Genomic DNA, 21,258 nt, shown 5'->3' with positions numbered 1-21,258 from the left:
AGTCCACACAGAACCTCAGGGACCCGTCCTTCTTCTTGACTATCACCACCGGTGCAGCCCAGGGGCTCTGGCTTTCTCGTACCACTCCAGCGTGTAGCATGGAATTCAGGAGATTTTTCACTTCTTGGTATTGCTGGGGAGGTATTTGGCGGTACCTTTCACGGATAGGAGCAGTGTCACCGGTGGGGATTTCGTGCTTGATACTGGTGGTGCACCCAAAGTCGGTGTCATGCCGGGCAAAGGATGCCTGATGCTCTTGAAGTAGCTCTTCCACCTGGGACACCTCCCGTTTGGAGTATTGGGATACGTCCAACTGACACTTCTCTCGTAGTTCTCGCCCCGCGTTGGTGTCACCCGCGACAGCGGCCATGGCAGAGACCGTCACTGTCCATTCTCCCTCTGTAGACGGTACAAACTGGAGGGGGCTCATAGGGTTCACCTCCTCGGTTAGAGCGTAGACTCGGGCGAGCTGTGTTCCGGCTTCTAGGTCAACGCTCACGTTAGCCGTGTTGCCCAGCCTGACAGGAATTCTTCCCTTTCTCACTACTGCTAGAGTTCGAGCGACTAGTGGATTCAGCTTCCCTTCCTTCGGGGTGCGCGGCTCAATCAGCACCTCCACGCCTTCAAGCTGTCTCGTGGTGCTAAAGGGTAGTGAGATAACTGTCTCGTTCCCAGCCGGTAAGGTGATCCTAGTATGGCGGGGTACGGTGATCGTGGCCAGCGGCAGTTGTTCTTCGGTCATTCACTGGAGGTTGCAGGTCCGGACCACTTGCTGAAAGGCAAGGCGGGTGGCCCTATGTGCGGTCACTTCTTGCCAGTACTTGGGCCCCCTCTTGGTAAACAACACCAGATTCAGGTCTTTCAAGATGTTCATCCCAATAATCATGGGCGTTTCTGATCCAAAGCCTTCCCTGACCACGATTATCCCTCTCTTCCCGAGATCTTGGCCACAGATTTCAGTGTTCATCCAGGCAACTCCCGTCACCGGAATGGGTAGATTATTGGCTGCTTTGATCTTGATGGCGGTATCAGGGTCATAGGCAACCCGCGGCTTTAGACATTCTTCGTAGAACTGCTCGGAGATGGTGGATACCTGAGACCCAGTATCCATTAACCCTTGTACGGCGATCCCTTCCAGTAATACTTCCAGGGTGGGGCTATTTGATACAAGTTTGTTCCGTGGCTGGCTCTGTTTTACTACACCCCTCTCTTTGGCCTCCCCTGCCAAGTGAGCCTCTTTGGCAGGGGCGTCTAGTTTAAAGGCGGCCGCTGTTGTGGGACATGACTTGCTGGTTCTGGTAGATCGGACCGTGGATGAACTTGAAAGTTCTGGGGGCAACGGTTTGCTCTATGGCGGGGGTCGCCGCATGTCCAGCATCTTCCCATGGGCCGGCTGGGTTGTTGTCTCGCCGGCCCACCTGTTGGTCTAGGGTGAGCTGTAACACCTGTTTCTGCAACTCTGCCACCATCTGCTTCAGTTCTTCCGTGTCGCTGTTCGGGGTCCCGATACCAGATATGGACCTGCAAGCCGCGGTATATGTCTGTGTCTCCACGACAGGTCCCCTTGAATGTTCTATAGCTTCTTGTTTGACCTCAGCGAATGTAAAGGCCGGATTTATCCGGAGTAGATCTTGCAATGAGCGGTTAAGGTACGGGTCTCTCAATCCGGTCACGAACTGATCTCTCAACACCAGGTCACGGGCACCCGTACTAGCTATCTGTTCTTCTTTTCTACAGGCTTGTTCTAGCAGCACTTGAAGGGCATTGGCATATTGAGGAATGTCCTCCGACTCGTACTGAGTACGCCGGAAGAACATATAGCGCAATGTTCCCGCATATGTGGTCGGCCCATAGGTGTTCTCCAGCACCCGCACCAAGTCATCCAACGTACGCCGGCCCCTAACCGTCTCCAGCCTGACTGTCGTCCATGCTTCCCCCTCTAATGTTAGCATGGCCATTTCTGCTAAGGTCTTAGGATCAGTGTTATACATTTCCCCCACTATCTTAAGTTGTTCAGTCCATTCAGTTACAGGATAGTTCCGTCCGTTAAACTTTGTCATCTGATTGACAATAGACGGCGGGGGAGCTGTCCGGTTATAAGTTACTACCGGGGGATGATTTTGTTGGTCACACATCCTGCCGACTACGCCACATGAAGCGACCGGTGGTAGGGCCGCGGGTGTGTGTGTATGCTCTATTCCAACAAAATCCCCATACTCAGATTTTACCGGTAGTAACATTTCTTTACTAAGAAGCATATTTATAACACAGTCAACCGAACTATCTGCGCACATGTGTATGGTGGAGTCCCCGGATCTTCACTCCTTCCGGGTACGCAGCAAGGAAAAAAAGACAACAAAGAAATGGCGGCAACTTTCCCTAACTTTCCCTACAATCACGTACCAGTCTATCCCAGAAGAAGATGCTGCTCCCACGTCGCAGGCCTGGAGTCTCACGATGATGGGTCCCGGTGCAGCGCTAAAGGGATGCAGCTCCTCGGTCTTCTCCTTTGATCTTCTCCCGCTGGTAACGGATTCTAGTCCGTCTCTTAGTCCCGGGGCACACCGAGCAGAAGAAGGGAGGTCACGGTTGCACGGATGGCTCCCTTGTGTCGGTAACAGCCCCTGCACTTGCACTCAGGGTGCGATGCTCTGCAGTCAAGTTGTCACAGCCCCTGGATATGCACTCCGGGCGCGATGCTCTGCAGTACGGTTAGATCCTCGGTGAAAACAAAGTCCTGCAGACCGGGAATGGCAGAAACCACTTCCACAGGGTGATTCTTCCAAGAATCCGGTTGCAAAAGAACCCTCTGTTCAGGGAGACCACACGTAGCGCTCTCCTGGCTGAGCTCCGTGTCTGTACTGTTTTGCCGCTCTTTTCTTTCCTGGTTAGAACACACGGGCTCTAGGGGATTTCCCACCTCTGTGTCTGTGATTGCACAGTCTGACACTGCCCCCTTGTGGGCAAGTGCTGAAGTAATGTTCAAATCCCCTTCTACATTGATGATGCAGTCTGAATTGTTGATCCCATTACACACTGTTGGATTCAGAATCTTCTTATTATGTTGCTGTCAGATGAAGTAGCAAAAACCTGCTGACATTCCCTTTAATTGAGAGCCTGGTGTGAGCAGGGACAGATCCCATCTCTGCTACACTCCATTTTCAAATAAAGTCAGAACGGCTGCACACAGTGATCAAAGATAAACATGGTTACTTTTAGAATCTCTTTGCCTACATTATGCTGCTCTCAGATGAAGTAGCAAAAACCTGCTGACAAATTCCCTTTAAACTACTTTCAGTTTTCAGGGGTCAGAAATACTGAAAGGCTGCTTCTAAAGTGAATGTTTACTTTGTAAAATCAGCATGTTTTTACATGTTTTTATATCTGACATTCTATACTGGATTATTTGATTATACCATTTAGGATTCTTTAGGACGTTTTTGAAACAGTTCTTTAAATCCCCTGCTTAGACACAGTAAAATTATAAAGAGCTGACGTCTTGATACTTAGGTTCTGGATTATTTCAAAAGGAGGTATATTATATTTGTCTGATCTTCTGTAACAAAAAAACTAAAACAAATACAGTGGACATCATATTCAGGCCCTGATTCATCAAGCAGTTTTTTTTACCAGAATTTTGACATAACGCTGTTTGAAGTGTCGTAAAAATGTTGAACTGTGATATCCTGCATTACAGTAGTTTGACAGGAGCTGTCTAGTCATCATCAATTCAGTAGCTATGTAGTAAACATCAGTAGTACACACTGTTCAATTTCATCAAATAGGCTTTTTGGTGACAGATCTTGATGCCCTTCGGAGAATATAAAGACGCCATGACATCGCATGACATCACGAGTCATTGTCACCAATGACGAGCTGCTGAAGACCATGGCAGCCAATCACAAGTCAAGGTGGTTTTGCTGCCGCTTTGAATCGTAACTTCCTGCTGGTGTAAATGCCGAGTATGGAGGGGCTCCGGATCTTGGTTAATGCCAGTAATTGAGTATAGATTCATTTGTTAGTTTTTTATTTACCAAGCCACTGATAAAATCTTATTTTTTTCCTGGATAACCCTTTTACGTTTCTGGATACATACCTAAAGTAGCAAATATCTGATTAGCGGTATACACATATATATTAATAGTTGGTCATAAGATTACAATTTGTGCATTTGTCGAAACATAATCAGTAGTCTTCACATTCAAAATCTTCTCCGGTCAGGAAAGATGTCTACAATCTATCACAGATATCCATATCAGGACAAGTTACAGAGGCGGCTACTGCCCCAACTGCAAAATCTGCTCAGCAGCTGCAAGAAATATTTACACTTGACATAATAACATGTTCAGAAGCTGCTTATAATTCTTCTGTGTGTCAGCTGGAGAACATATCCAAGCTTAGGAGCACACTCCCTGCCGGCCAGAATCATTAACATTACAGACCGATCCAACACTAACTGGAATTATGTTTAGAATTCAACATACCTGCTTCAATTTAAAATTGTTCATATTAGTCCTTCATTAAATAAATAACTATATATATATATATATATATATATATATATATATATATATATATATATATATATATATAGTACAGACCAAAAGTTTGGACACACCTCCTCATTCAAAGAGTTTTCTTTATTTTCATGACTCTGAAAATTGTAGATTCACATTGAAGACATCAAAGCTATGAATTAACACATGTGGAATGAAATACTTAACAAAAAAGTGTGAAACAACTGATAATATGTCTTATATTCTAGGTTCTTCAAAGTAGCCACCTTTTGCTTTGATTACTGCTTTGCACACTCTTGGTATTCTCTTGATGAGCTTCAAGAGGTAGTCACCGGAAATGGTTTTCCAACAGTCTTGAAGGAGTTCTCAGAGATGCTTAGCACTTGTTGGCCCTTTTGCCTTCACTCTGCGGTCCAGCTCAGCCCAAACCATCTCGATTGGGTTCAGGTCTGGTGACTGTGGAGGCCAGGTCATCTGGCGTAGCACCCCATCACTCTCCTTCTTAGTCAAATAGCCCTTACACAGCCTGGAGGTGTGTTTGGGGTCATTGTCCTGTTGAAAAATAAATGATGGTCCAACTAAACGCAAACCGGATGGAATAGCATGCCGCTGCAAGATGCTGTGGTAGCCATGCTGGTTCAGTATGCGTTCAATTTTGAATAAATCCCCAACAGTGTCACCAGCAAAGCACCCCCACACCATCACACCTCCTCCTCCATGCTTTACAGTGGGAACCAGGCATGTAGAGTCCATCCGTTTAACTTTTCTGCGTCGCACAAAGACACAGTGGTTGGATCCAAAGATCTCAAATTTGGACTCGTCAGACCAAAGCACAGATTTCCACTGGTCTAATGTCCATTCCTTGTGTTCTTTAGCCCAAACAAGTCTCTTCTGCTTGTTGCCTGTCCTTAGCAGTGGTTTCCTAGCAGCTATTTTACCATGAAGGCCTGCTGCATAAAGTCTCCTCTTAACAGTTGTTCCAGATATGTGTCTGCTGCTAGAACTCTGTGTGTCATCTCTAATCTGAGCTGCTGTTACCCTGCGATTTCTGAGGCTGGTGACTCAGATAAACTTATCCTCCGCAGCAGAGGTGACTCTTGGTCTTCCTTTCCTGGAGCGGTCCTCATATGAGCCAGTTTCTTTGTAGTATTTGATGGTTTTTGCCACTGCACTTGGGGACACTTTCAAAGTTTTCCCAATTTTTCGGACTGACTGACCTTCATTTCTTAAAGTAATGATGGCCACTCGTTTTTCTTTACTTAGCTGCTTTTTTCTTCCCATAATACAAATTCTAACAGTTTATTCAGTAGGACAATCAGCTGTGTATCCACCAGACTTCTGCACAACACAACTGATGGTCCCAACCCCATTTTTAAGGCAAGAAATGCCACTTATTAAACCTGACAGGGCACAACTGTGAAGTGAAAACCATTTCTGGTGACTACCTCTTGAAGCTCATCAAGAGAATGCCAAGAGTGTGCAAAGCAGTAATCAAAGCAAAAGGTGACTACTTTGAAGAACCTAGAATATGACATATTTTCAGTTGTTTCACACTTTTTTGTTAAGTATTTAAAGGGGTGGTTCACCCATTTTTTTTATTTTCTGTATGAGTTCTACTTACCATTCTAGGCATTTTCTCCATTGGCTTCTGTTTCTATTTCTGGCACTGAGCGGCGCTATCCTGCAAGCTCAGTGCCTGTCACATGACCCCCTGGAGCTGTGACCGCCAGTATCCTCTGACGTCCCGGCAATTCCGGGCTCTCAAACTTGTCGGGTACGTCAGAGGAGGCTGGCACCACTCAGATTGAGTGACAGGGCTGTGAGCGGTGACTACCGCACGACACAGCCCAGCATCGAGGGGAGGAGCCGGAGGACGTCAGTGTGTAGCCGGCTGAGCGTCCTGCAGATGGTGAGGCACGGGGCACCAGTGTGCAGTACAGGGGGGTTCTTCATCTGAAATCCCCCCCTGCACGTAAGTATCTGATCACACTCTCCACCCGCCCACTCTGCTGCGATGTCAGGAGAGCGGCCGGTGTCGGGCAGTGTGATCATCTGCTCCTCCCAGCAGCACTGCAGGACGCAGCAAGACACTGACAGGCATGTCACCGCTGTGCTCTGCCACCTGTCCTGCTGCATGGGACCAACTGTCTGCACTCTGTCACCTGCACCACAAGTCACAGAGTGGAGACAGTTAATGACAGAGCACCTCTGCCCCCCCCCCTCTTCTTTCCCGACTCTCTTCTCTCCCCCCACTCTTCTCCCCCTCCCCTCTTCCCCCTCTTCTCTGCCCCCCTCTTATCCCTCTCTCCTCTCCCCCCTCTTTTCCCTCGCTCTCTCTTTTCCCTCGCACTCTCTTTTTTCCCTCGCTCTCTTTTCCCTCTCGCTCTCTTTTCCCTCCCGCTCTCTTTTCCCTCCCGCTCTCTTTTCCCTCCCGCTCTCTTTTCCCTCCCGCTCTCTTTTCCCTCCCGCTCTCTTTTCCCGCTCTCTCTTCCCACTCTCTTTTCCCGCTCTCTTCTCCCCCTCCTCGCTCTCTTCTCCCCCTCGCTCTCTTTTCCTCCCCCCTTGCTCTCTTTCCCTCCCCCCCACTCTCTTTTCCTCCCCCCTCGCTCTCTTTTCCTCCCCCTTGCTCTCTTTTCCTCCCCCCCTCGCTCTCTTTTCCTCCCCCCTCTCACTCTCTTTTCCTCCCCCCCTCGCCCTCTTTTCCTCCCCCCCTCGCCCTCTTTTCCTCCCCCCCTTGCCCTCTTTTCCTCCCCCCTCGCCCTCTTTTCCTCCCCCCCTCGCTCTCTTTTCCTCCCCCCCTCGCTCTCTTTTCCTCCCCCCCTCGCTCTCTTTTCCTCCCCCCCTCGCTCTCTTTTCCTCCCCCCCTCGCTCTCTTTTCCTCCCCCCCTCGCTCTCTCTCTCTTTTCCCTTGCTCTCTCCTGGCATCGTCAGTACAGAAATCTCTCCATCGTGGAGGGGTGAGAGGGAGTAATAAACATGGAGTCCCTACTGTGTCTGTGTATTTATTTCTAATAAAGTATTTTTCTCTGTGTGATGTCTTTTTTTAAACCCTTTATTGGAGACTCTTAATATCCAGGTCAAACTTGGCCTGACATTAAGAATCTCGGGCTTTATACCAGCTGGTAAAACATAGCTGGTATTAACCCCTTATTAACCAGCGTACCACCTGCCACCAGGGCCACTGGAAGAGTTGGATACAGCGCCAGAAGATGGCGCTTCTATGAAAGCGCCATTTTCTGGGGCGGCTGTGGACTGCAATTCGCAGCGGGGGGCCCAGAAAGTTTGGGCACCCTGCACTGCGGATTCCAATCCCCAGCTGCCTAGTTGTACCTGGCTGGACTCAAAAATTTGGTGAAGCCTACATCATTTTTTTTTTAATTATCTTATGAAATAAAAAAAAAAGGGCTTCTCTATATTTTTGGTTCCCAGCCGGGTACAAATAGGCAGCTGGGGGTTGGGGGCAGCCCGTAGCTGCCTGCTGTACCTGGCTAGCATACCAAAATATGGCGAAGCCCACTTCATTTTTTTAAAAAAGTTTTCAGGCAAAAACCTTTATAAAAAAAAAAAAAAAAAAATGCTTCCCTGGATTTCTATTGCCAGTGAAAGTAACACCAAGCAGCGGGGGTTAGCAGCCAGTAGCTGCTTGGGTTACCCTTAGCAATAGAAAATGCAGCGGGAGCCCACAAACAATGTGATTTTTTTTATTTTTTTTTATTTTTAATGAATTTTTAAAAAAAAAAATCGTCATGGGCTTCGCCCATCGAGCACCAGAGCATTTTACTGCTCAATTCATCCCAAGTAATCAGATGACTCCAGTGTCGGCGGATTACTTGTTCTGGGTCCCCTGCATCCATTGCAGCGTGTACGGGCTGTGAGGTCAGCGGAGTTCAGTCCAGCACTGGAGTTAGCTGATCTGAACTCAGCTGAACTCCAGCCTGCACACGCTGTGATGGATGCAGGGGGACATAGAACAAGTGAGGTCTAAGCCACACGGCGAGAAAAACAGTGCGAGTGGAGTGCGATAAAACATTGCATTCCACTCGGACCAATATTAGCCTGTGTGTCAGCACACATGAGCGATTATTCTCTCAGCCCTAATCGGACCGAGAAAACAATCGCAGCATGCTGCCACTGTAATGCAAGACGCTCTCTTTTACCCATTCAAGTGTATGTGGTGAGAGAAAAATCGCACTGCACTTGCGGTACATCGGTGGACTACGGAGGAGAGAGGGAGAGAAATCCCTCCCACCCCTCCTCAGTGCTGGCCCACCCCTCGAGTGGCGGACCGCCCCCCGCAGCTGAGGTCTGCTCGCACAGTCGGACCTCAGTCGCAGGGACACACGCATGACACTCAGCTCTGCTGTAATGAGCGTGAGCTGAGTGTAATGCGAGGGGATCGCAGTAATCCCCGTGTGGCCGCAGCCTGATCGTTCGACACTTGAGTCAGCTGATCTGAACTCAGCTGAACTCCTGTACACACAGCCCACACACACAGCCCGTACACGGTCACATGTGATCGGCAGTAGGCAGTGACTGCTGTTAAGGCTACATTCACATGACCGTTCCGTTTTTGCGGGCCACAAAAAACGGTCCTTTTTTTTCATGGATGCATCCTAGTGGCATCCGTGTGACATCTGCGTGCCTTCCGTTTTTTTTGCGGACCGCAAAAACCGGAAGCAGCAAGAAAGATAAATAGATGAGTAGATATAGAGATGGATAGATAGATATAGAGACAGAGGGATAGAGGGATGAATGAATGAATGAATGAATAGAGGGCTGGATATATAGATAGATAGATAGATAGATAGATAGATAGATAGATAGATAGATAGATAAGAAAGACATATAATGTCCTACCCCCTGCATATTCTAAGCTGGCACCCTTTTGTGACTTTCATGTGGCACTAAGGTGCTTAGTCTTGTATTTAGCCAAAAAATAAATAAATAATAAAACAAAATGACATGCGGTCCCCCTATCTTTTGTAGCCAGCTAGGGTAAAGCAAACGGCTGCAGCCTGCAAACCACAGCTGGCAGCTTCACCTTGGCTGTTAATCCAAAACAGAGGGCACCCCACGCTGTTATTTTAAATTAAATAAATAATTTAAAACAAAAAACATGGGGTCCCCCGAAATTGGATCACCAGCCAAGGTAAAGTGGACAGCTGTGGTCTGGTATTCTCAGACTAGGGAGGTTCACAGTTATTGGACACTCCCCAGCCTAAAAATAGCAGGCTGCAGCCATCCCAGAAGTAGCGCATCCATTAGATGTGCCAGTCCTGGTGCTTCGCGCCAGCTCATCCCGTTGCCCTGGTGCGGTGGCAAACGGGGTAATATATGGGGTTAATACCAGATGTGTAATGTCACTTGGCATCAAGCCCTGGAGTTAGTGATGTCAGGCGTGTATCAGATACCCGACATCACCAACCCAGGCAGTAATAAAAAAAAAATAGACAACAAACACATTTTTATTTGAAAAAACACTCCCCAACACATTCCCTCTTTCACCAATTTATTAGAAAGAAAAACAAATCCAGGTCTGGTGTAATACAAGGGGGTCCCACGATGTTCCATACCATAGTCAATGTCCCAGTCAATGAAGAACAGAATGTTCCCTATTTGGTGGGAGAGCCGTGCAGTGACCTGAGCTAACATCAATAGGTCAGCCCAGGTCACTGCAGGGCATGACGAGTGCTGCTATCAGGAGGTTAGCGAGGTATATTACTTGCGATGATCGCTGAACTCCAGACAGCAGCGCTGTCACAGAGTTCAATGACCGCCGCCTTCACAAACAAAGTATCGCAAGCGGCCCGTGACGTCACCACTAGTCACAGTCTCGGGTCAACAGCGAGAGGTGATGTGACAAGCGGTGGGCATAGAAGGCAGTGACGACCGCTGACGTCAGGAGGGCAGGACTTCATCACCGTAGGTAATGAACTTACTAACCTCCTGACGGTAGCGCTTGTCATCCCCGCGGCTGCTGACACTGTAGTGCGGGCCACTGCTGACACTGCTGAGCGGGCAGCCGCGAGGCTGGGGCTGGAGCGGGACACTGACTGCACGGGCACCCAACGGAAGTCACATGGAAGTGCTTCCGTGTTGCTTCCGGGAATTTTGCGGACCTATTGACTTGTATTGAGTCACGGTTCGTTATTACGGAACAGAATAGGACATGTTCCATAATAACGGAGCGGACATACGGCATCCGATGTGTTTTTTTTTGTAGGATCGGATGCACATGGAAGTGCTACCGTGTTCAATCCGATCCTACACAAAAGACATTGAAAAGATGCTCCTGTCCGTGGGGCCGCAAAAAAACAGGAACTGACCAGGACAAACGGAACGGTCATGTGAATGAGCCCACCTGCAGCCATTGCAGCGTGTGCGGGCTGTGAGATCAGGAGTCAGCTGACTCCAGCGCCGGCCGATAAATTCTGTGTCCCGCTGCAGAAGCATCCGGTAAAATAACGGTTGCATGCACTGCACATTTAATCCACAGGATCCGGTCATATGCGGTTTGCGGATGATACGGATGACACACAGACTAGGCAAGAGGGAAAAAAGCAATCTCATCACCCCCGTCACTTTTTTTCCCCCAATTATTTTTTTCACATGTTGCGCCGACTAATAATCATAATTTCTGTACACACACACACACACACACACACACTCACACACACACACTTTCTTCCCCTGGTTGTGCAGAGCTGGGAGCTGCTGCCGTCTCTGTGTGATTGCTCTCAGTGCATCCACACAGGGAAGAGGCAGGGAGGAGGCTTTGGGTGGAGAGCTGAGGGGGGTGTTAGATAAGCTAGACACCGCCCTAGAGCCACAAAGAATTCTGGGACTTGTAGGAACTGAACACAGGAAGTCAGAGGAGAGATTAACCCCATCAGAGCTGGAGCCAGCAATGACCGTGTGCTGCTAGTGCACAATGAAAGGTAATTTTGCTGAAAAAACATAATAGATGTGTTGAGGGGCACATATTAGCAAGATTTATCAGAAAAAAAAAAATCAGTTTTGGTAACTGGACAACCTCTTTAATTCCACATGTGTTAATTCATAGTTTTGATGCCTTCAATGTGAATCTACAATTTTCAGAATCATGAAAATAAAGAAAACTCTTTGAATGAGAAGGTGTGTCCAAACGTTTGGTCTGTACTGTGTGTATATATATATATATATATATATATATATATATATATATATCTCAAACAATGAAATGTTGGTCAATTGGCCAAAAACCTACAACTTTGTTATGTCTAGTTGTTTAGTTATCATGGTCGATCTATTGGCTTCATATGACTCTATGAGACTTGTTTTTTTTATGTCATTATTAGAATATAAGACCCAGAAATGTTTCTTTAGCTTTGAAGAAAGATGAAGACCAGATGGTGAACGTTGAAGGTAATTTGCGTTTAACATATTCCTGTAATTAGCTGTCATATCTTTTTGAAGCATAGAAAGAAAGTAAAAAATCTGGAAGAAGTCCATGTAGACATGAGAAGAACATACAAACTCCATATAGATATTGCACCTAATCTGCACTCAAACATGTCTATCTATCATCTTTCTATTTACATCTATCTTTCTATCTATCTCTCTATCCTTCTTTCAATCTATCAAACATGTATCTATCTAGCTATCTATCTACCTATCTATCATCTGTGGAAAAAGCAAAAAAGCCAACTTACCTTCCCTTCATCGTAATCACAATTAATCCAGGGAGTTCCGCAAGAAAGGGGTGGAAGAAACACCTGGTAAATTCAAGGAAGAAGCAACAATATCCAGCGGTAGTCCAATATCCAGATAAATTTAAACTTTTATTTATTCCATATTAAAAACTGAAATCAGTTAATCTTTATCAATAAAATATATTAACAAAGGTGGAGGTGTAAAGCTAACGGACTACATGTTTCCGTGACAAGTGTTCACCTTCATCATGGTTCCTGATGAAGGCGAACACTTGTCACTGAAACACAATGTATCCAGGACATGGGCTACAAGTGTCGCATTCCTTGTGTTAAGCCACTCATGACCAACAGACAACACCAGAAGCGTCTTACCTGGGCCAAGGAGAAAAAGAACCTTACTGTTGCTCATTGGTCCAATGTGTTGTTTTTAGATGAAAGTAAATTTTGCTTATCATTTGGAAATCGCGGTCCCAGAGTCTGGAGGAAGAGTGGAGAGGCCACAATCCAAGCTGCTTGAGGTCTAGTGTAAGGTTTCCACAATCATTGATGGTTTGGGGAGCCATGTCATCTGCTGAGGTAGGTCTACTGTGTCTTATCAAGACCAAAGTCAGCGCAGCCGTCTACCAGGAAATCTTAGAGCACCTCATACTTCCCTCTGCTGACAAGCTTTCTGGAAATGGAAATTTAATTTTCCAGCAGCACTTGGCACCTGTCCATACTGCCAAAATTACCAATATCTGGTTTAATAACCACAGTATCACTGTGCTTGATTGACAAGCAAACTTGCCTGACCTAAACCCCATAGAGAATTTAGGGGTATTGTCAAAAGGAAGATGAGAGACACCAGACGCAACAATGCAGAAGAGCTGAAGGCTGCTATCAAAGCAACCTGGGCTTCCATAACACCTCAGCAGTGCCACAGGCTGATCGCCTCCATACCACGCCGCATTGATGCAGTATTGCATGCAAAAGGAGCCCCGACCAAGTATTGAGGCATTTACTGTACAGACTTTCAGTAGGCGACAACATTTCTGAGTTTAAATTTTTTTTTTTCAGTTGGTCTTTTATAGTATTCTAATTTTCTGAGATAATGACTTTTGAGTTTTCATTGGCTGTAAGCCTTAATCATCAACATTAACAGAAATAAACTCTTGAAATAGATCCCTCTGTGTGTAATGACTCTATATAATATATGCGTTTACCTTTTTGTATTGAATTACTGAAATAAATTAACTTTTTAATAATATTATAATTTATTAAGATGCACCTACATCTATTTATCAGAAAGAATTTCCCCCTGTGTTATCTTTTCTGCAAGTTTTTTCTCATTAGTTTTTTTTGAAAAAATTAATTGAATCAGTCAAAAAAAAGTAATAAGAAATTATGTCCTCTATTTCTTGTTTATCTAGTGCCATTAATTGTACAGCACTTTCCAGACCACATCATCACTCTCCCCATTGGGATCACAATTTAAATCACCATTCAGTATTTATTTGGAGTGTTGGAAGAATCCCACACAACACACAGAAAGAAGATTTAAGCTTCTTGCAGATATTGTCTTCAGTAGGTTCTGAACTCAAATTCCAAGCACGGCAAAGCAACAGTGCTAACCACCGAACCATCTACATTTAACAGATCGCCACAGGCCAGAACACCCATGTTGTTGGGGTTTGTGAAAAATTCACATAATCCTGACAAATTTAGGACTGTTGGCAGCTATCTTTTAGAAAAATTGAGCTTCTATTGCTGTAAAATTATTGACGGCTCATGAAAGGTGTTGGTGGTATACATCTAGCACCTACCACTGATAGTAGCAACCAGAGCTAGCTCCGATTACTGCAGTTTCACCCCTTAAATGATGCTTTCAATAGCGCAATCCAAGTAGTAGACTGACTTGTTCAGCCATTGTTCTCGAATGATGCGAGTTACAAATGGGCTGCCATGGCAGCCTGGGACTTGCTGAATTCCCCCATTACTACCATCTAGACAGGAAAAAAAGCAAAAAAGTAAAACAATTTTTGTCATTACTCCTTTTCCAACAAGCTCAATAAAACATGATCAAAACATCATGTGGACCCAGAAACGCTTCCAATAAACATTACAGTTCACTACGCAAAAAAAAAAAACCCAAGCCATCATCCAGCACCATCATTGCAAAATTTAAAAAGTTATGCAAACCAAATTTTTTTTTTTTAAATAAAAATTTCTCACATTTTTTCTCTTGGTGTCACCATACTTGTACTGATTTGGGGAATTATGCGGTCAGGAAATTTTTATAACACAATGAACACATTAAAGATAAAAGCCTAGAAGCAAAGGTGTAAATGTATTTTCTTTTTAGAATTTCACTGTACTTTGAATTTTTTGCCCTTTTCCTGAAAACTAGTGAACATAAATAGTACTATGCTCCTGAGGAATCAACTGTAGGAGTGATACGCAATGCTACTTCGTTCCTGAGGAGTTTACTTTAAAGGGAACCTGTCATCAGAAATTTCGCCCAAAAGCTAAAAGATTCCCCCTCTGCAGCTCCTGGGCTGCATTCTAGGAAGGTCCCTGTTATTATTGTGCCCCATGTGAGACCAAAATAAAGCCTTTATAAAGTTCTACCTTTTTGTATGCAGCTTCTGTAAATCTGACACGGGGGCGGGCTCTCTGCCGTCCGTTATTCTGCCTCCTGGTCCTGTATGCCGCCCCCATCTCTCCTTTCCATATCTGATGCACCGCCCACTGCTCCAGCCATCCCCGCGCATGCCCAGTGCCAGTCTCACAGGACTGAGCAGTGTGACCGCTGGTGACGTGTGCGCAGGCAAGTGATTATGGACGGGACTGTGACTGTTATCAGCAAGTACCCTGCCATAATCTCGTGAGCGCGCAAACCTCTCCAGCATTCACACTGAGCTCAGTGTAGATGCTAGACTGTATGGGCTGCTTCCAGGGATGACGTCCCTTTGTCATGTGATAGTATTTCGAACACCCCCCTATCACATGACAAAGGGACGTCATCCCTGGAAGCAGCCCATACAGTCTAGCATCTACACTGAGCTCAGTGTGAATGCTGGAGAGGTTTGCGCGCTCACGAGATTATGGCCGGGTACTTGCTGATAACAGTCACAGTCCCGTCCATAATCACTTGCCTGCGCACACGTCACCAGCGGTCACACTGCTCAGTCCTGTGAGACTGGCACTGGGCATGCGCGGGGATGGCTGGAGCAGTGGGCGGTGCATCAGATATGGAAAGGAGCGATGGGGGCGGCATACAGGACCAGGAGGCAGAATAACGGACGGCAGAGAGCCCGCCCCCGTGTCAGATTTACAGAAGCTGCATACAAAAAGGTAGAACTTTATAAAGGCTTTATTTTGGTCTCACATGGGGCACAATAATAACAGGGACCTTCCTAGAATGCAGCCCAGGAGCTGCAGAGGGGGAATCTTTTAGCTTTTGGGCGAAATTTCTGATGACAGGTTCCCTTTAAGAGTGATAGACGCTACATTGTTCCTGCGGTATCGAATTTAGGAGTGATACACAATGCTACTCTGTTCCTGAAGGATCAACTTTAGGAATGATACACGCTACTTTGTTCTTGAGATATCGCCTTTAGAAGTGATACGTAACGCTACTCTGCTCCTCAGGAATCGACTTTAGGAGTGATACACAATGCTACTCTGTTCCTGAGGGATCAACTTTAGGAGTCATACACGCTAGTTTGTTCTTGAGGTATCGACTTTAGAAGTGATACGTAATGCTACTCTGTTCCTGAGGAATTGACTTTAGGAGTGACACACAATGCTACTCTGTTCCTGAGGGATCCACTTTAGGAGTGATATGCCACGCCCCTCTGTTCCTGAGGAATCGACTTTAGGAGTGAAACGCAACACTACCCTTGTTTCTGAGGAATCGACTTGAGGAGTGACACACAACGCTACTCTGTTCCTGAGGAATCAACTTTAGAAGTGATACATGCTACTCTGTTCTTGAGGTATCGACTTTAGGAGTGATACGCAATATTACTCTGTTCCTGAGGGATCAACTTTAGAAGTGATATGCAACACTACTTTGTTCCTGAGGAATCGACTTGAGGAGTGATACACAACGTTACTCTGTTCCTGAGGAATCGACTTTAGGAGTGATACCTGCTACTCTGTTCCTGAGGTATCGACTTTAGGAATGATACACACTACTCTGTTCCTGAGGGATCAACTTTAGAAGTGATACGCAAGGCTATTCTGTTCCTCAGGGATCAACTTTAGGAGTCATACACGCTAGTTTGTTCTTGAGGTATCGACTTTAGAAGTGATACGTAATGCTACTCTGTTCCTGAGGAATTGACTTTAGGAGTGACACAGAATGCTACTCTGTTCCTGAGGGATCCACTTTAGGAGTGATATGCCACGCCCCTCTGTTCCTGAGGAATCGACTTTAGGAGTGAAACGCAACACTACCCTTGTTTCTGAGGAATCGACTTGAGGAGTGACACACAACGCTACTCTGTTCCTGAGGAATCAACTTTAGAAGTGATACATGCTACTCTGTTCTTGAGGTATCGACTTTAGGAGTGATACGCAATATTACTCTGTTCCTGAGGGATCAACTTTAGAAGTGATATGCAACACTACTTTGTTCCTGAGGAATCGACTTGAGGAGTGATACACAACGTTACTCTGTTCCTGAGGAATCGACTTTAGGAGTGATACCTGCTACTCTGTTCCTGAGGTATCGACTTTAGGAATGATACACACTACTCTGTTCCTGAGGGATCAACTTTAGAAGTGATACGCAAGGCTATTCTGTTCCTCAGGGATCAACTTTAGGAGTGATACGCAACGTTACTCTGTTCCTGAGGGACCGACTTTAGGAGTGATACGCAATATTACTCTGTTCCTGAGGGATCAACTTTAGAAGTGATATGCACGGCTACTCTGTTCCTGAGGGATCAACTTTAGGAGTGATACGAAACGTTACTCTGTTCCTAAGGTATTCACTTTAGAAGTGATACGCAAATGAGGCTGGAAGTGCTCTTGGCAGGACGGAGCACTATCACTCTCGGCTTCCAGATTCTTCCTCAGCCTAACTGTGCCCTCCACTAGGTGGTTGACAGATAGCTCTGCTGCAGCATGTCAATCACCTAGTGGAGGGTAGAGTTAGGCTGAGGATGGAGCTGTGAGCCGACACAGTGAACGTCCCCATTTACTTATCTCTAAAGTCAATTTCTCTAGAACAAAGCAGTGCTATTGTTTATTAAAGGTATGGAATCCCCTGTCTCCCTATAACATACACACATGTAATTGGTTTGGGGGAGTGGAAATAGCCGGCACATTCCCTTTAAAGCAATTCCCTGTGTGCTGTCCCCGCATCAGCAGCCAGGCGGCTCGAGGGGTCTCCGGACCCAGGAATCAGGGTCGCGCGGCCACTCGGAATAAAGGGGAGTATTTACAGGGGATGGTGTGGAAAGTTCGTGATGCCACCCGTGGTGCGTGGTAAGATGGAGTACCACCACTGCGATTGGGAGTACCCGGTGGTGATGGTGTGTAGCCAGGTGTTTAACCCCTCCATGGGTAGGGGGAATGCCCCGGGACTTGGTGATGGTGACGGGGAGGTGCCGTTGGGACGGTAAGGGTCACTTATGTACTCACTCGGTCCAATAACGTTGACACCGACAACTATGGTAAACCAAAGTTCTGGACACCGCTGCCGCTTAGAGGGAGCATGCCTGGATCCCGTGCCCGTTAGTGTTGCCTGTTAGTCTGTGACCTTTGCCTTGGCACCTTGTTTTCTAGTTGGTCCCTTTAGCCTGAAACTAATCGGGTCCCGCTCACCAGTATGGCTAACTGGATGAGCTTGCTCTCAGGGTTCATGCTTGGGATTTTCTGGACTGTGTAGTGGGAATGTCCTATCCCCCTCGTTGCGCTAGTAGCCAGATTTTGGAGCGGGGGGAGAATGGATCTTGAAGGCTCCGTCCTTGTTGGGTAAATTGTCAGGATGCCTGAAGCTCCTTCCTGACCTAGGATCCACGTACCCCGTCGTGCCCTGGCCCCTGCCCGGTGATGGCACAAGGCCACCAGCTGTCCTCCTTGACAGTCCGTGCCCCTTGTCACGATCCCCTGCGACCGGGGTCCAGCTCCTACCAGGCCCAGACCAACATCTGCCACCTAGTAGTCTCAAGGAGCACAGCTCCTGACCTCTCCTCTCGAGAGTCACTTCTCAACTGACTGTCTCCTGACACTCCTGACCGCCCCTTAACCAACCCCCCAAGTGGCCGACCCTATTCCCTTCAGGTTAGCCACTGGTGTGTCTGGTGGGTGTGGTGCAGAGTGTTCCTAGGATTTTGATTAGCGTGTTCTTGGCAACACCAAAGCTCAGGGACCCGTAACCAAGGAGGAGGTGGATATTGTACAGAAGGGCGGATTGCACAATACCCTGTGACGACCTGATAGGCCACGGCGTCACACCTGACATAGGGCTACATAGAAATAAAACAAATCCGATAGACAATTTTAATTCAGTACCGCTCGCTATTCTATTACTAATAGTATCTTATGGAGCTGCTTTATTCCCCATAGTACCTGGATACAAGAGGGACACTTGTAGTCTATTTTATAACACATTATTGTCAGGTATATGCAGTTTAGTTTTGCAGTCGTCATGTTATTATCAGTAATCAGATGTTCTGCCCCTTATCCATTGTGTGACTCACATCTATTACATGAATAGCCTGTACCGTTCTTGTGCTGTACTTGAGTAGGACACAGGTGCACGCCGCCTCTGAACACCGGCTTCCAGAACAAAAGTGACATTTTCTGCTGGTTCATGACACAGCCTGAATGCAACATTCAATTCATCACAAAGAAAAACACTTCTTTGTTGTAGAATGTGCAGCTACTTTGACTTTTTTGGTTTTGAAGTGTTTTTAATTATGAAAAGACACACTTTTGCTTTAACGATCACAACTAGTTTTGCATGAAGTTGGGTCATAACAACAAAGCTGTGCAGTCTAAAAAAAAAAGATCTTCCGGAAAATAGCTCGAGTTCACCATTGACTTCCATTAGACTCATTTCATGCTCGTCCGAGCGTCCGACTTGTTCATTATGAGTAACGAGCATACTCAACATCACTGCCAGAAGAATGCATCTTCTGTTCACACTTAATTTTTTTTGGGGGGGGGGGGGTTGGAGATATAAGTCGAGAGTATTTCCCATCATATATGCCATAAAGCTATATGTTGGGCACATTGGGGCCTATAGGTACCTGAACCTAAAGAATCACATCACATCATCCTATAGTTGAAATATTCCCTGTTGTACTCTTCTTACCGTATAGTAGTGTCGTACTCAGGGTTTCCTTCACCCGGAACAAAGACTCAGATAGCTCTACTTTGCCCAGTTGTTAATTACCCTGCCTTAGTTAGTGGGACTTGTTGGCATTCCCTTGTGATGTATCTGGTTGTATGATACCAGGAACATAATTGAAGGAAACAGCCTGGCAGGAAAGAATGGCCACTAGTGATGAGCGAGCACTACCATGCTTGGGTGATGCGCAGTACTCAAAATGAGCAGTCGGATGTTCGGACGGGCTCGACTTGTTTAACGAGCATAGTGGAAGTCAATGGGAAACTCAAGCATTTTAAGGGAAGATCTTCCGAAAAGGTGTTCAAATTTACAATTGACTTCCATTGACTTCGAATCAAGCCTGTCCAAGCATCCGAAATGCTCATTTTGAATACTGAACACCTGAGTATCGTAGTACTTGCTCATCAATAATGGCCACATGTCACGGCTGAGAATTATGTCCATGAACCAAGCACAGGTAGACAGGTCTCTGTCCTGACACAACCCGTCCTGCTCTGTGTTTACTGTAGGACAACTTACCAATCTGCAGGGGTGTAACTACAATAGGTGCAGGGGTTGCTCAAAGTCCCCTTGGCATTTAAAGGGAACCTGTCAGCTCCAATATGCACCCAGAACCATGAGCGGTTCTGTGTGCACATTTCTAATCCCCGCCTAACCATCCCTGTATACACTAGCATAGATAAAGAGATCTTTAGAAAAAGTATTTCCAAAGATCTTTTACCGTATGCTAATCAGCGAGGGCACTAGACCCCTGGGCATTAGTTCCCCTGGCTAGTCACCCTCATTAGCATGTTAGTACGCCCCTGTAGGCCCCTGTGGGCATACTAATGAATGCGCAGCGTCACAAGATTATCTCACTCACCTCTCCACCGCCATCGCGTCCGACGTTGGATTTCGGCTCAGTGGACATGATCCCGGAGTTTGGTAAAAAGAGGGTGATTTCAAATGTTTCATTTTTTTTATACAGTATCTTAAAACTTTTCCCACTTTTTATTTTGTTTGTCCCCATAGGGGACTTGAAGCTACAATTGCCCCCTATGTTGCACAGCCACAGGCCAGATGTCACAGAACAGCTCACATAGCATGGGGGAAGTAAGCTGGCCCACGGCTGTCATGGCAAGTCATCGGCTTCCTGTGATTGTGTCACAGAGAGGCCATTGGGGTCCTGAGTAAAGTTCCAGGTCAGATTGCGATGCTTAAATGTCACTGTCAGTGATGGACAGCGGTATTTAAAAGGTTAATAGCAGAGATCGGCGAGCATGTGGATGAATCCTGTTAGAGACAGATGTTATATATATATATATATATATATATATATATACGGTATATATATATATATATATATATACATACATACACAGTGCCTACAAGTAGTATTCAACCCCCTGCAGATTTAGCAGGTTTGATAAGATGCAAATAAGTTAGAGCCTGCAAACTTCAAACAAGAGCAGGATTTATTAACAGATGCATAAATCTTACAAACCAACAAGTTATGTTGCTCAGTTAAATTTTAATAAATTTTCAACATAAAAGTGTGGGTCAATTATTATTCAACCCCTAGGTTTAATATTTTGTGGAATAACCCTTGTTTGCAATTACAGCTAATAATCGTCTTTTATAAGACCTGATCAGGCCGGCACAGGTCTATGGAGTTATCTTGGCCCACTCCTCCATGCAGATCTTCTCCAAGTTATCTAGGTTCTTT

Source organism: Anomaloglossus baeobatrachus, chromosome 5, assembly GCF_048569485.1.
Source record: "Anomaloglossus baeobatrachus isolate aAnoBae1 chromosome 5, aAnoBae1.hap1, whole genome shotgun sequence".
NCBI classification, from domain to species: Eukaryota; Metazoa; Chordata; class Amphibia; order Anura; family Aromobatidae; genus Anomaloglossus; species Anomaloglossus baeobatrachus.
This window is presented reverse-complemented; position numbering follows the sequence as displayed.